At 40.5% G+C, this 17055-nt stretch overlaps 1 protein-coding gene across 2 annotated transcripts in view; it reads left to right on the forward strand.

The window, feature by feature from the left end:
- Positions 1–17055, forward strand: part of LOC126163075 (transmembrane protein 104 homolog) — a 97143-nt gene that overhangs the window by 51846 nt on the left and 28242 nt on the right. The window lies entirely within an intron of this gene.

The raw sequence follows: 17055 nt of genomic DNA on the forward strand, positions 1-17055 counted from the left end.
TAGGATGGTCTCATTCTCTTTAATAGTAATACTACCTACCCCAGTGGTTACTTTTCCTTCTAACAACATTCCATATTGATTTGATTTTATTGCCAGAGTTCTTGATTTCTTCTCTAACATACGTATTTCTTGATTTCCTTACAACTTTTCTCGGTGTGTTGCAATAATTTTTATAGTGTAAAACTGCTTCTGGCTCTTTACTAGTTCTTGCTATCTCATAGAGTTTTCTTTTTCTTTCTGAAGACACTTTAATACCTGTAGTAATCCAAGGTTTCTTTGAAAAGTATGCGGTGTTACATTTAGTTATTTTCTTTGGGAAACAATGTTCAAAAAGGGATATAAATTTATCAAGAAATATTCAGGTGCACACCATGTGTAGTGTGTCCCCCCCTACCAATGGCATTAACTGGAACAACACTTACGTGAGATTTTGCCGATGTCTGGAGCATCCTGTTCAGCTCAGTGTTAACGTGCCTTACAGCAGTATTTACCTAGGGCTGATCATGGCACTGAAAGACCTCCACAAACCCCACATTTGTGCGCCCAGTTTCTGCTCCTATTTTATCCAGGTCACTCCTAATACTGTATCTTGGATTCAAAGAAGAAATGAAGCATTTAGCAAAAAAAAGTCTGACACTTGCTCATCATAGCAGATGGCTTGGATATTGGATGGACTTTTTTTAACACCTATAGCAATGAAGCAAGTATATTTTATGAATTAACGACTATTAAGTGTCGATATTTTGGTTTTTATATTTCATTTCCAGTAAGTATCAGAAGTAAAACCTAAAAACAGAAATGTGAAAGATTGACTGACTTATTCTCTCTCTGTCACATGAAATCCTTATGGATTCATTAAAATATGAAAAATGTGCTGCATTTCTTGCATCTGTAGGTATACCATAGTAGGGGCCGGTATTTACGACTGCCATAAATAACGAATCCAAAGGATACATTTATGTAAACTTTATTAGCCAACATAAATACATGCAACTGCCTTGGACAAAGACTCAGATGAGTCTCTCTCTCTCTCTCTCTCTCTCTCTCTCTCTCTCTCTCTCTCTCTCTCTCTCTCTCTCCACAGTCCAAAGATTGTTCTATTCTCATGGTAGAGGAGCTCTGGAGACTGCATCGAGATGGATACTCCCACATATCTAGATTGCTATAATCCTTGCACAACATGTCCCGCAAACATATTCAGTCTTTAAATTTCTTCAGAAACTCTACACTGGCTGTGCATTCTGGAGGATGTCTGTTGAAACACGCATCTGGACATCCAGATTTAGGTTTTCCGTGATTTTCCTAAATTGCTCCCAACAAATGAGGGCAGGGTTCCTTTGAAAGGGCACAGCTGATTTCATTCCCCATCTTTGTCACAATCTGAGCTTGTGCTCTGTCTCTTATGACCTCGATGTCCCGATCTTCCCTCCTTGCTTCCTGAAACACTATCCTTAAAGTTTTGTCTGCCCTGCACCTTTTCATGCATGTAGATAGCATTTAAGTTTAACATCCATCGGAGCCACATAGGTCCGACCAGTTGGATGGCCATATATGGGTGCAAGCGGCTGGCTAATTCCAAGGCTTTATCGTGTTTTGTCACAGGGCTGCATCCACTGCTTGTGGCTGGTGACAGACAGATCCCATTGAAATGGGATTGGTTGGATAGCTGGTGCAAGCGAGCATCTGTTGTGGCTTGTGTCTGGCTGTCTTTTGCACTTGACTACCAACTGTGGGTGTAGAGAAATTTATAGGTTTTGTGAATGACAACAGGTCACTGTGGAATACCCAAGACAAGAGATATCACTTCTGTGACTTAGAGGAAACTATGGTTGATAGCTGCAGAGGAGATGAATGTGGAAACAAAGTGGAAAGACTAACTGTGCTGTAGCAAAAAGCATAATACTGTGTGATCAGATTTATTGAATACTTGATAGTGTACATTCAGTAAGACTGTTTACAGAACTCTAGAAACTGTAACCTAAAGAAGCTCCACAATGCAGTCTTGCCTACATGTGTCAGATCAACTTTGTAAGCTATGGTGACAGAAACAGTACAGATCTTGGAAAAAGAAAGCACATGTTGCATATTATCCTACTGAATTCTCTGCTCTTCCTTGTACATCAAAGACCAATCTCAAATACTCCATTCTGTTGTTCTTGGTCTTCAGTCCTAAGACTGGTTTGATGCAGCTCTCCATGCTACACTATCGTGTGCAAGCCTCATCATCTCTGAGTAACTGCTGCAACCTACATCCTTCTGAATCTGGTTACTCGTTCATCTCTTTGTCTCCCTCTCTTATTTTTATCCCCTACACTTCCCTCCAACACTAAACTGGTGATCCCTTGATGTCTCAGAATGTGTCTTATCAACCAATCCCTTCTTTTGGTCCAGTTGTGCCACAAAGTTCCTGTCTCCCCCATCCTGCTCAGTACCTCCTCATGAGTTACGTGATGCACCCATCTAATCTTCAACATTCTTATGTGGCCCCACGTTTTGAAAGTTTCTGTTCTCTTTTTGTATAATCTGTTTATCGTCAATGTTTCACTTTCGTACATGGCTACACTCCAGACAGATACTTTCAGAAAAGACTTCCTGATACTTAAATCTATATTCAATGTCGGCAAATTTCTCTTCTTCAGAAATGTAACAATATTATGAAAAGGGTAGTTGCTACTCACCATATAGCAGAGATGCTGAGTCTCAGATAGGCACAACAAAAAGACTGTCACAAAGTAAGCTTTTGGCCAACAAGGCCTTTGTCAAAAATAGATGTCACACACATTTGCACACTCATGCAAACGCAGCTCCCACACACATGACCACAGTGTCTGGCAGCTGAAGCCACACTATGAGCAGCAGCTTCAGCAGTGCATGATGGAAGTGGCAACTGGATGGGGGTAAGGAGGCGGCTGGGGTGGGAAGGGGGGAGGGATAGCAGGGCAATGGTGGAGGACGGTGGTTACAGCTGGAGAGGGTGCAGGGACGAACTGGAGAGAGGGTAGGACAGCTAGGTGCACTCGGGAGGTTAGACAGAGGGTGGGAGAGAGAGAGGTGGTGGTGGTGGTGGTGGTGGTGGTGGTGGTGGTGGGGGGGGGGGAGGGGGGGGGGGATAGCAGAAAAGGAGAGAAATAAAAGGACTGGTTGTATTGGTGGAACAGTGTAGTGCTGGAATGGGAACAGGGAAGAGGCTAGATGGGTGAGGACAATGAATAACGAAGGTTGGGGCCAGGAGGGTTATGGGAATGTAGGATATACTGCAGGGAGATTTCCCACTTGTGTAATTCAGAAAAGTGGGTATTGGTGGGAAGGATACATATGGCACAGGTTGCAAAGCAGTCATTGAAATGAAGAATGTTGTGTTTGGTGGCGTGCTCAGCAACAGGGTGGTCCAGTTGTTTCTTGATTACAGTCTGTCGGTGACCATTCATGCGGACAGACGGCTTGTTGGTTGTCATACCCACATAGAGAGCAGCCAGTGGTTGCAGCTTAGCTTGTAGATCATGACTGGCTTCACAAGTAGCCTGCCTTTGATTGGATGGGGATGTTTGTGACCAGACTGGAGTAGGTGGTGGTGGTGGTGGTGGTGGTGGTGGTGGTGGTGGTGGTGGTGGTGGTGGGAGGATGTATGGGACAGGTCTTGCATCTAGGTCTATTACAGGGATGAGAGCCATGAGGTAAGGGCTTGGGAGCAGGGATTGTATAGGGATGGACGAGTATATTGTGTGGGTTTGGTGGAATAAAACTGTGGGAAGGGTAGTGGGCAGGACATTTCTCATTTCAGACCAAGATGAGAGGTAGTCATAACCCTGGCGGAGAATGTAATTCAGTTGCTCCAGTCCTGGGTGGTACTGAGTTGAGAGAGGAATGCTCCTCTGTGGCCGAACGGTGAGACTTTGGGAGGTGGTGAGTGATGGGGAGGATAAGGCACAGGAGATTTATTCTCGTACAAGATTGGGAGTATAATTAGTCTGTAAAGGCTTCAGTGAGACCCTCTGTATATTTCGAGAGGGACTGCTCATCACGGCAGATACGACGACCATGGGTAGCTAGACTATATGGAAGGTACTTCTTGGTATGGAAAAGGTTGCACCTGTCAAAGTGGAGGTACTGCTGGTGGGTAGTAGGTTTGATATGGACAGAGGTGCTGATGTAGCCATCTTTGAGGTGGAGATAAACATCTAGGAAGGTGGCTTCTTGGAGTGAGTAGGACCAGTTGAAGCGAACAGAGGAGAAGCTGTTGAGGTTATGGAGGAGTGTGGATAGGGTGACCTCACCATCAATCCAGATTGCAAAGATGTCATCAATGAATCTGAAACAGGCAAGGGGTTTAAGATTCTGGGTGTTTAGGAAGGATTCCTCTAGATCAGGGCTTAACAACTGGCCGGTTTTGAGCGCAAGCACTCGCGTCTGCTCAGGCACGTGCTCACGAGCAGGTGCAAGGTCGCAGAGTAGGGAGGGAGGGGAAATGCGCGTGCACGTTTGAATGTGATCTCGCGTTCTTAGCAGATTTAACTAGCCATCTGAATGCTTTGAACATTTTACTACAAGTTAAAGATCTGCTAATTACTCATTTCATAGATCGAATACGAGCTTTTAAAATGAAATTGACACTTTGGGTGAGTCAGCTGGAAACAGGAAACCTAGTTCATTTTCCTAAATTATCATCCATGCAAGATGTTCACAAAGACTGTGAACGTTATTCACATAGTTTATTTGTCAGCACTTTCAATATCTGACAGCACTAGACTGATTTTGATCTGTTCTCTCCATATTCAGCGAATATTTAAGAGATTCGTCCTGAGCTGCAGCGAGAAATTATTGACCTGCAGTGTGACAGAGAATAAAGAGACAAATTTCAGAACAAGAAAAACATTTTGGAATTCTACAGGCACTTCCCTCAGGATAGATTTCCTCGTTTGCACAAACTGGCGGCTACAATAATATCAATGTTCGGTTCCACGTATGTTTGTGAACAACTGTTCTCTGCAATGAAATGTAGCAAGACGCGCCTGAGAAACTCATTGCCTGATCGAAATTTAAACTGCACGCTGCACCTAAAATGCACAATAACAATTACTCCGAACATAGACGCAATTGTAAAGGGTAAAAAGTACAAGATAACCGAGAATCCCACACTTCAGTGACACCTTTTATTGTATAACAGTTCACAAATTAATGTGAATGTAGAGGCATACACTAAGTTAATAAAATTATGTGGCATGTCTCCATTCTCCTTTATTTGTTTCATTTTTTGCAGTAATAATTCGTGAGTGATATCGCTGCAGGTGGCCGCGGATTTACGTTGACTGGCGGCAGCTGTTGTGTGCCCCTCGTGACTTTCCCCACTCTCCGCTCTGTCTGGTAGTGGGGGTAGCGTGCTCTCGCCTTGTTGCTCACAGCTTGCTCCGCGAGCACATATGTTGTGAAGCCCTGCTCTAGATAGCCTATGTATGGGTTGGCGTAGGATGGCGCCAATGTGGGTGCACATAGCCATACTTGGATTTGTTTGGAGGCAATGCCTTCAAAGGAGAAGTAATTGTGGGTGAGGATATAGCTGGTCATGGTGACTAAGGAGGAGGTTGTTGGTTTGGAATCCATCGGGCACTGGGACAGGTAGTGTTCAATAGCGGTAGGGCGACGGGCATTAAGGATGTTAGTGTAAAGGGAGGTGATGAGCTGGGCTCCATGTGGTAAAGGGACAGGAACTGTGGAGAGTCGGTGGTTGGTATCTTTTGTATAAGAGGGTAGGTTCCAGGTAATAGGTTGAAGGTGTTGATCTACGAGAACAGAGATTCTGTCAGCTGGGGCACAGTAGCAGGCCACAATGGGGCATCCTGAGTGTTTGGGTTTATCTACTTTATGAAGCATGTAGAAGGTAGGAGTGCAGGAAGTTGTAGGTGTGATGAAAGAGATGGACTCCGGGGATCTACATGCTAAGCTGCAACCACTGTGCTGCATTCTATTCGCATATGACAACCAACAAATTGGCCAAGAAACAACTGTACCACCCTGTTGCTGAGCACGCTGCCCAACACGACATTCTTCATTTCAGTTACTGCTTCACAGTCTGTGCAACATGGATGCTTCCCACCAACACCTGTGTTTCTCAATTGGGCAGGTCGGAACTCTCCCTGCAATATATCCTATGTTCCCGTAACCCTCCTGGCCTCAACCTTCGTTAATCATGGTCCTCACCCATCTAGCCCCTTCCCTGTTGCCAGTCTAGCATACACAGCCCATTATTCCACCAATACAACCAGTCTTTTTGTTTATCTCCTTTCCTCTACCCTCCCACCTCGCCCCCACCCTCCATCTAACCTCCCGACTGCACCTAGCTGCCCTACCTTCTCCTCACCTCATCCATGTATGCTCCCCAGCTGCACAGCACCATCCCGCTCCCCCCTCCCTTCCCACCCCAGCCACCTCCTTACCCCCACCCTGTTGCCTCTCCCATCATGGACTGCTGCTGCTTGTAGTGAGGCTTCAGCTACCAGAGACTGTGGTCGTGCGTGCATGTGTGTGCGTGTCTCTTGTCTATTTCCGACAAAGGCCCTATTGGCCAAAACAGTGACAGTCTTTTTGTTGTGCCTATCTCCAATTCAGCATCTCCAATATATGGTGAGTGGCAACTATCCTTTTCATAGTATTGTTACAGTCCAGCCTGGATTTTCCATTGTCTTCTTCAGAAAAGCTTTTCTTGCCATTGCCAGTCTACTTCAGCCCTCATCAGTTATTTTGCTGCCCAAATAGAAAACTCGTCTGCTACTTAAAATATCTCGTTTCTTAATCTAATTCCCTTAGCATAACCTGGTTTAATTCAACTGCATTCCATTATCATTGTTTTACTTTTGTTGATCATCATCTTACATCTTCCTTTCAAGACAATGTCCATTATGGTCAACAGCTCTTCCAAGTGCTTTGCTGTATCTGACAGAATTGCAATGTAATAAGCAAACATCAGGGTTTTTATTTCTTTTCCCTGAAATTTAATTTCTACTCCAAATTTTTCTTTTGTTTCCTTTATTGCTTGTTCAATGTACAGACTGAATAAAATTGGGGTGAGGCTACAACCCTGTCTCACTCCCTTCTCAACCACTGCTTCCATTTCATGCCCTTCGACCCTTATAACTGCTGTCTGGTTTAAATATATGTTATAAATAGCCTTTCACTCCCTGTATTTTACCTCTACTACCTTCAGAATTTCAAAGAGAGTATTCCAGTCACCATTCTCAAAAGGTTTCTTGAAGTCTACAAACGCTATACATTTAATTTTGCCTTCCTTAACCTGTCTTCTAAGGTACATCATAGGGTGAGTATTGCCTCGCATGTTCCTGCATATCTCCGGAACTCAAATTTATCTTCCCTGAGGTCTGCTTCTTTTCCAGTCTTTTATAAAGAATTTGTTTTTGTATTTTGCAACCCTGCCTTATTAAACTTATTGTTCGGCAATTTTTACACACATTAGCAGCTGTTTTCTTTGGAATTGTTGTTAGTTATTGCATTCTTCTTAAAGTCTAAGGGTATTTTGCCAGTCTCATACATTTTGCACACCAGATGGAAGAGTTTTGTCATGGCTGGCTCTCCCAAGGCTATCAGTAGTTCTGACGAAATATTGTCTACTACTGTGGCCTTGTTTCAGCATAGATCTTTCAGAGCTCTGTCAAATTCTCCTCACAGCACCATATCTCCAATCTCATCTTCATATATGTGAATTTCCCCTTGTATAATCTCACCTTCTAGTTCATCCCCCTTATATACAGAGTGAAGCAAAATTTGAGCACGCGGGCTTCACAGTGCGACTCCTCACATGGCAGCGATAAAAAAATGTCTGTCACAAAATTTCATCCGGCAAGTATATCTGGCAGAAAAAGGATGTTAAAAAGTGGCAATCTGGCAACACTGTAACCACATGTATGGTAACTACCTCTGTCAGCACATATTAGTCGTGCTGTACAATTTGTGCAGTGGATAGTTTTGGTTGGCATGCAGGAGGTTGAAGGTTCTCTCGTGGGTTGGGGCACATTTTTTTTTATTTGCTAATTTCATTCTGACATTTCATACTGTAATATACACCATTTCTTGGGTCACATGTATCCTAAATTTACAATTTTTGTAACACTGACCATAAGAAATATGTGGTTACACGAACAAATAGGCAGTTGAAACAGATGACCTGTCATAGAACAGAATAACTAGTACAAAAAAAATCAATATAGCACAGTACAATAACACATGATCTACTGGTCATTTATACTTCATGTAATATGAGCGCTCAGTTGTTGCACATTAGCAACCAGTGACAATAATGATGTCCGTATTAATGACTGAATGACCTTCACAACAGAATATCTTGTCCTCAGAACAACAGATGCTCAAAGCGACCTCCCTGCATGTCCAAACATTGTGCAACCCACCGGATTTGGACCCTTCGCAGCAAAGCTGCATGAACACGCGCTACCAATTCCTCCACATTCGTCAATGGAGAGAGTACATCTGCTCCTTCAGGTGACCCCACAGGAAGAAATCCAGGGAGTTTAGGTCAGGTGAACGTGTTGGCCATACAACTGGACCTCCACGTCAGAGCCATTTCCCTGGATATGTTCTGTACAAATACTGTCACACATTAATTCCAGAGTGTGGAGGTGTACCATCATATTGGAACCATATCTTCTGCCCGAACATGTATGGGAACATCTTTCAGCACATTAGGCAGATAGTTTGAGAGGAATGCATGGTACCTTCGTGCAGGCAACTTGTCAGGTAACATGTAGGGGTCCAAACACCTGTAGCCCAATATTCCAGCCCAGACTTTGATACCAAAGCGAAGTTGATTTCCGTGGTCGCAGGTGACGTGTGGGTTAACTGCACCCCAATGGTGGGCTTTGTGCATGTTGGAGACACCCTCATGAGTGAATGCTGGTTCATCTAACTATATTATGGTGTTCACGAAGTTATCTTTGGCTTCCTGTTGTTGTTGTACCCATTCACAGCATTGCATCCACTGATGGCAATCTGCAGGGTGCAGGTGATGTGTGAAAGCATGATGATAATGGTGCAGCCCATGCTCATGCAGCACCTTAATGACCGTGCATTGTTAGACACGCAGCTGCCTCACTATGCTACGTGTACTTTGCCAAGGTTCTTGGTGTATGACCTCAGAATAGCTTCTTCAGTAGCTGGAGTATGGCGAGTCTGTGGATGACCTCTGTCACGCGATGGTGGAAGGAGAGACGAAACACATTTTTATCTGGATGCCATTGATGAGGATATCTAGCAGCATATTCAAGAGTTGCAACACAAGCCTGGTTATCAGATGCACCAAGGACCACAAGCATATCCACATATTCATCGTTTGTGTATGCCATACATCTGCCCCACTGGTTTAGAAGTTTACAATGAGAAAATTCGATGCCGGTATGCATGTACATGGGAGTCTGTCACGGGCGTGTTACTCCTCTCGCAGCTAGTCCCTGTCTGGTGGACAGCGCATACAGTATAAACACGCCATCAGTCCTGTGCGCTGTTCCACCTAACACACATTACCCCTCTGACATATATTGTTCTGCATGATTCATTGATACAATAATAATAATGATAATAATAATAATAATAATAATAATAGCAAATTTCTGGCTAAAGAAGCTCACTTCAACACATTCACATCTAACTAAATAATTTAACAGTTACATTGCAGACCCATACACAGTCCCTGATACACTTACACGAGGAATAACTTATCTGAAACCTAAAGATCAAGCAGACACAGCAAACCCAGCAAAATATTGCCCCATAACATGCCTACCAACAATATACAAAATATTAACTTCAGTCGTTACACAGAAATTAATAACTCATACAACACGGAACAAAATTATAAATGAAGAACAAAAAGGCTGCTGCAAAGGAGCACGAGGATGTAAAGAGCAACTGATAATCGATACAGAGGTGACATATCAAGCTAAGACTAAACAAAGGTCGCGGTTCTAGGCGCTCAGTCCGGAACCGCGGGACTGCTACGGTCGCAGGTTCAAATCCTGCCTCGGGCATGGATGTGTGTGATGTCCTTAGGTTAGTTAGGTTTAAGTAGTTCTAAGTTCTAGGGGACTGATGACCACAGATGTTAAGTTCCATAGTGCTCAGAACCATTTGAACTACGCATACATTGATTACCAAAAAGCTTTTGATAGTGTACCCCACTCATGGTTACTACAGATATTGGAAATATACAAAGTAGATCCTAAATTGATACAGTTCCTAAACATAGTAATGAAAAATTGGAAAATCACACTTAATATCCAAACAAATTCAAATAATATCACATCACAGCCAATACAGATTAAGCGTGGAATATACCAAGGAGACTCATTAAGTCCTTTCTGGTTCTGCCTTGCTCTGAACCCACTATTCAACATGCTAAATAATACAAATTATGAATATAATGTTACTGGAACATACCAACACAAAATCACACATTTGCTATACATGGATGATCTAAAACTGCTGGCAGCAGCAAATCAACAACTCAACTAATTATTAAAGATAACAGAAATATTCAGCAATGATATTAATATGGCTTTTGGAACAGACAAATGTAAGAAAAATAGCGTAGTCAAGGGAAAACACACTAAACCATAAGATTACATATTGGATAACCACAGCAACTGCATAGAAGCGATGGAAGAAACAGATGCCTATAAATATCTAGGATACAGACAAAAAATAGGAATAGATAATACAAATATTAAAGAAGAACTAAAAGAAAAATATAAACAAAGACTAACAAAAATACTGAAAACAGAATTGACAGCAAGAAACAAGACAAAATGTTATAAATACTTATGCTATACCAATATTGACCTACTCATTTGGAGTAGTGAAATGGAGTAACACAGACCTAGAAGCACTCAATACACTTACACGATCACAATGCCACAAATATAGAATACTTCACATACATTCAGCAACAGAAAGATTCACATTAAGCAGAAAGGAAGGAGGAAGGGGATTTATCGACATAAAAAACCTACATTATGGACAGGTAGACAATTTAAGAAAATTCTTTCTAGAACGAGCAGAAACTAGCAAAATACACAAAGCAATCACTCATATAAATACATCGGCTACACCATTACAATTTCATAACCACTTCTACAACCCTTTAGATCACATAACATCAACAGATGTGAAGAAAGTAAATTGGAAAAAGAAAACACTGCATGGAAAGCACCCGTATCATCTAACACAGCCACACATCGATCAAGACGCATCCAACACATGGCTAAGAAAAGGCGATATATACAGTGAGACGGAAGGATTCATGATTGCAATACAGGATCAAACAATAAACACCAGATATTACAGCAAGCATATTGTTAAAGATCCCAATACCACAACAGATAAATGCGGACTTTGCAAACAACAAATAGAAACAGTAGGTCACATCACAAGTGGATGTACAATACTAGCAAATACAGAATACACCAGAAGACATGACAATGTAGCAAAAATAATAAATCAACAGCTTGCCTTACAACATAAACTTATAAAACAACACATTCCCACATACAAGTATGCACCACAAAATGTACTGGAGAATGATGAATACAAATTATACTGGAACAGAACCATAATAACAGATAAAACACCACCACATAACAAACCTGACATCACACTCACCAATAAAAAGAAGAAATTAACACAACTAATCGACATATCCATACCCAATACGACAAATATACAGAAGAAAACAAGAGAAAAAATTGAAAAATAGATCCAACTGGCTGAGGAAGTCAAGGACATGTGGCATCAGGATACAGTTGACATTATACCAATTATACTATCAACTACAGGAGTCATACCACACAATATCCACCAGTACATCAATGCAATACAGCTACATCCAAACGTATATATACAAGTACAGAAATCTGTAATTATTGATACTTGTTCAATTACCCGAAAGTTCCTAAATGCAATGTAACATATACCGTACAGTTAAAAAGAAGTCACGCTTGATCAAGGTCCGCGTCACTTTCCATTTTTAACCAGACATAATGTCTGAGAAGGGAAAGATAACAATAATAATGCATTGAGATATGTACTAAAAAGCATGCCGTTACTAGAGTCAGTGTTGAAAGGCATAATTAGTGGGACCATGGTGATACCACATACAAATAATAAGAGTTTGGACATTATTCGCAAAGCACACTGGTGGTCCTATTGGTAAGGTAAGGCCCTAACAAAACGTAATGGACTTAAACGAATCAGGAATAGTAGTTGGTACTAATCTATGGGACCACTGGAGAAGGGTATAAAGAAAACGGGTTTCACATCTAGTAGATGAAGTGGTGCAAATAAATTTGTGCCCATGACGTAGAACGTAAGAGCAAATGTTTTCTAGGGGACCTGCTGTAATTGCTGTTGATGATTAAGGTGCCAGATACCTTACCACCTGGACCATGTTTGCCAAATAAAAAAAAACATATGCCTCACCCAGGATCAAACCATCGACCTCTTGCATGCTAACCCAAAACTCTATCCACTGCAACAATTGTACTAATATGTGCCGACAGAGGAAGTTACCATACATGTGTTTACAGTGTTGGCAAGTTGCCATGTTGCCATTCTTTAACGTCCTTTTTCTGCCAGATGTACTCGCCAAATGAAATTTTGTGACTGACACTTTTTTTATTGCTGGCATGTGAGGAGTTGCGTTGCGAAGCCAGTGTGTGCGAATTTCACTTCACCCTGTAGATCTTCTATATACACTTTCCAGCTTTCAGCTTTCACCTCTTTTGTTAATACTGGCTTCCCATCTGAGCTCTTGATATTCATACAGCTGCTTCTCTTTTCCCCAAAGGCCTCTTTAATTTTACTGTAGGTGGTATTACAATGATACTCCATACTTCTTGGTCGTTACTTAAAATTACTTAACTTTTTCCTGAAGTTCATTTTGATGATATCTTTTGACAAACTGACCTATCAGGTTGGCTTTCAAAGAGACTCTCAAGCAGACTCAACAACTCACTCGCAGTCTCGCTGCATCCATTTATATAGGAATTGAACAATAGCTTCCAAAATAAAGCATTATTAAATTTGTACAGTTTCAGTATTACAATTAAAATTTACAAAACATAAAGAAATTGATGTTACAGCTGAATAAGGTATAAAATACAATATTTGAATAACAATCTTTTCTAGTAATGTCTTTAGTTTTCCATAAGAAAATCATTCTGAACTTTAATTACAATAATGTCTCTCATATTATTTTAGTTATGTAATTAATTACAGTATGGATTTGGTTCCTAACATTCAGTGATATTACAAATCTTGTGCTTTATCTGACTGCATATGAGAAAGTTACAGCCTTTGAGGCTGAAAATGGAAAACTGAAATGTAAGCAATAGGAGAGTTAATTATAAATGTAATTACAAAGACTATTAATTTCAGAGGAAGACATAAAAATAAATAACAAATGAAAATACATCACTTGGTAATAACTTTTAAGCTGTTTCTTATTATAAAGGTTCTTTTCTGTGTTAACTCGTTACTCGATTGTAATTATGGTAATTAGAGGTGCTGGCCACCTATGCCAACACTTCCACAGCATTTTAATATTTTCTGCCAAATATTTATCCCTTCAGTTTCTTTATTATACATTCAATGAAGCATTTGTACGTAATTTTGTTAATGACAATCTCTTGATAATGATAACAATGTACCTTCCTCCAAAAGCATTTTACAAATCTTCACAAAATAATCAGCTTTCTAGCAAATTGAGTCAAATGACACTTGTGTGTGTATCTCCATAATGTCATAGGAAGCACCAAATCGTCTGACAAACATCCAGATCCATATAAAAAGGTGGTATTAGAAATTTTCTATGAGTGTTGGAGAAGGCCATTTCATTATAGTATCTACATTTCCCTTAGAGAATTATGCTTCTAAATCTTCACATTTGTCCTCTTAACCATTCCTGCTTAGACATTTGCACTTTCTGTCAATCTCATTTTTCAGACTTTTATATTCCCTTTTGCCTGCTTCATTTGGTGCATTTTTATGTTTTTTTTCCTTTAATCAGAGAAATTCAATATCTCTTGTGTTGTCCAAGGATTCTTACTAGGCCTTGTCTTTTTACCTGTTGTCTCCACTACTTCATCTCTTAAAGTTACCCATTTGCCTTCTACTGTGTTCCTATCCCCTGTTCTAATCAACTGTTACCTAATGCTCCCTTTGAAACTGTCAACAACTTCTTGTTCTTTCAACTTATCCAGGTCCCATCATCTTAATTTCCTACTTTTTTCCAATTTTTTATGTTTTAATGTATTTGTAGAAGAGGCTGTCATATCTAGAGGAATCACAGTGCTAGAAAATTGTAGTAAAATGCAGGAAGACCTGCAGAGATCGGCAAAAGGCAGTTGACCCTCAGTGTACACAAATGTAACATATAGTACGTAAATAAGTTGAAAGGCCAACTAATATATGACTGCTGATCAATCACCAGAAACAGTCACATCCATTAAATATCTGACACTACACATACAGAATGATTTAAAGTTGATTGGCCATATAAAAATATTTGTAAGAATGGCAGATGTCTGATTGAGAGTAATTGGAAGAATGCTCAGGAAGTGTAGTGCACCCATGAAGGAAACAATTACAAACATTTCTTTTGTGATTCTCGACTACTGCTTGTTATCCTAGCACCATACTAGGAAGGGTTGATAGAGGAAATGCAGATGATCTAAAGGAGTGTAGCACATTTCATCACAGGTTTGTTTAGTAACTGTTAACACATCATAGATCTTCATCTAACAGCAGTGACACACTGCAAGTAAAGTGTTATCCATAACTGTGTAATTTACCTTTAAAATTCTGTGAGTGTACGGTCTTGGAAGACACAACCAATATATTGGCTCCTCTTACAGATGTTTCTCAAAAACATCATAAAGCTAAAATTATAGAGATTTGAGTCACATAGAAGCTTACAAACATTTATGCAATTTCAACATTCTGTTGATGTGGGACCAGCAACCCTTTTAGTTCATGAAGAGTTTATTATAAATCTGTCACAGTTACAGTACGTATATTTTGGTGACTAGTTTTGAACCTTCTGGTCCATTTTCAGGACTGACCTACTGAGGCTGTACTGACCTCAATGACAACCATCAAAAATTGCCAAATACATGCATCACACAGTGATAGTGGATAAATGTCACAATACACATATGCTCACTATACGAGTCAGTTCGATTCCAAACTGTTTCTTACTCGTCTAGTGAGCATAGGTATATAGTGATATTTATCCACAATCACTATGTGATGCATGTATTTGCCATTTTTATATGGTTGTCATTAAGATTAGGCACATTCAGGGTAACCTCAGTAGGCCAGTCTTGAGAATGAACCAGTCGGTTTGAAACTGATTGCCAAAATATATGTACTGCAGCTGTGACAAATTTTTAATAAACTCGTCATGCTCTTCCCATGGATCATTCGCGATTGGAATAGGAAAGGGGGGAAAAGATGGTGGTATACAAATACACTCTGCCACACAACGTAAGATGGGTTTCAAAGTGTTTATGTGAATTTAGGTATAGAAGTAACTGCTGTCTCTAATTGAAACTTACTTATTGGGATCCTGTACACTCTCTGAATGTTATCAGATGTAACACTGAAGCTCACCACTCAGAGCTGTTCAATGCAGTACTCATTTAACTCTACACCATACCACTTTGTTACACTTTTTGTGTTTGTTGCCATTTCTCTGTCCGTATACTATGTGTACAATACATGATAGTAACCTGTCTCAGTCTCCCTCAATGTGCATCTCTTCAGTTTCTGTGACTTTCAAACAATGTTCTGCCCTGTGTACACATTTGTAAAAATACCTTTGGATTTTATGAATACCTGAAATGAGATCTTCTTGTTTTACAGTTTTACAGACCTCTTATGTTTCAATGGGACCTGGGGAAAGTCCAGATATTTTGTGACTGTTACCCTGTGTGCTGTCAAAGCTGTCATTTTTTGTTTCTCCACTTTTTGTTGCAACTATGGCTGTAGTTATGTGGCAGTGTTTCCAGAAACATTCACGCAAAAAAGAGGACTAGCAAAAATGTGGAACATCAGAGGTTGGGGTTCATACCATGCTGCTGGAGAAAGTGCAAGTGGACAAATGTCAGTAGTAGTACACAAGCATTCTAGGATCTTGTACTTTAAATGTTCTGTTAAGTATAAAAGTCAGAAGAACAGAAAGATTGGTTGATGGTACTGTGTAGAGATCATCTTGACTTAAGAGAGTTTGTAATGGTAAGACAAATGATCGAGAAACTGCACTTAGTTATGGAAGGGAGAGACAAGGCAAACTGGAACACTTTTGTGACATTTAGGAGAAAGGTTTAGAAATTTTAAGGTAGGGCAGTAAGACATATAAGAAATTTGAGAAAAATGAAAACAAAACAAAGACGAAGAAGAGTTATCTACAGCATCAGTACAAATTCCAAGTAATAGTACTAAATATGGGAAATCAGTCCAGAGTGGATGTGTAGTAGATGTGATGAAGGATCTTCTGCATGGTCATGCTATTCACTGAAGTTTAAGTTTACAGTTTCTTTCTTTTGGTATGTGCTAGAGTCACTGGGTATGTATAGACATTTGGCTTCATCTGTCTCAGGTGATCAAGATTGGAAACTACTCACAATGCAAGCCATTGTTATGGACATGGTACAATGATGGATATGTGTGGCACTCGCAAGTGCACATTGATGATTGGAGAAACCTGGATATGTGTACTGGTGATTGTACCTAGAATAATGCAGTGTAAGGAATAACAGCAAAAAAATCATGTTTTGGCAATATAATGTAATTGAATAGATAAAAAAGCTGCTCACCAAGTGGCAGCACACACACACACACACACACACACACACACACACACACACACACACACACACACACACACACACACACACACAGAAGGTTTGAAGGGGAAGGAAGAGGTGTGGAGGGAAAGGAACTTGAGAGATTTAGGAAAAATCACTCAGAACCCTGGGTCAG

The sequence above is a fragment of the Schistocerca cancellata genome, chromosome 2, assembly GCF_023864275.1.
Source record: "Schistocerca cancellata isolate TAMUIC-IGC-003103 chromosome 2, iqSchCanc2.1, whole genome shotgun sequence".
Classification (NCBI taxonomy): Eukaryota; Metazoa; Arthropoda; class Insecta; order Orthoptera; family Acrididae; genus Schistocerca; species Schistocerca cancellata.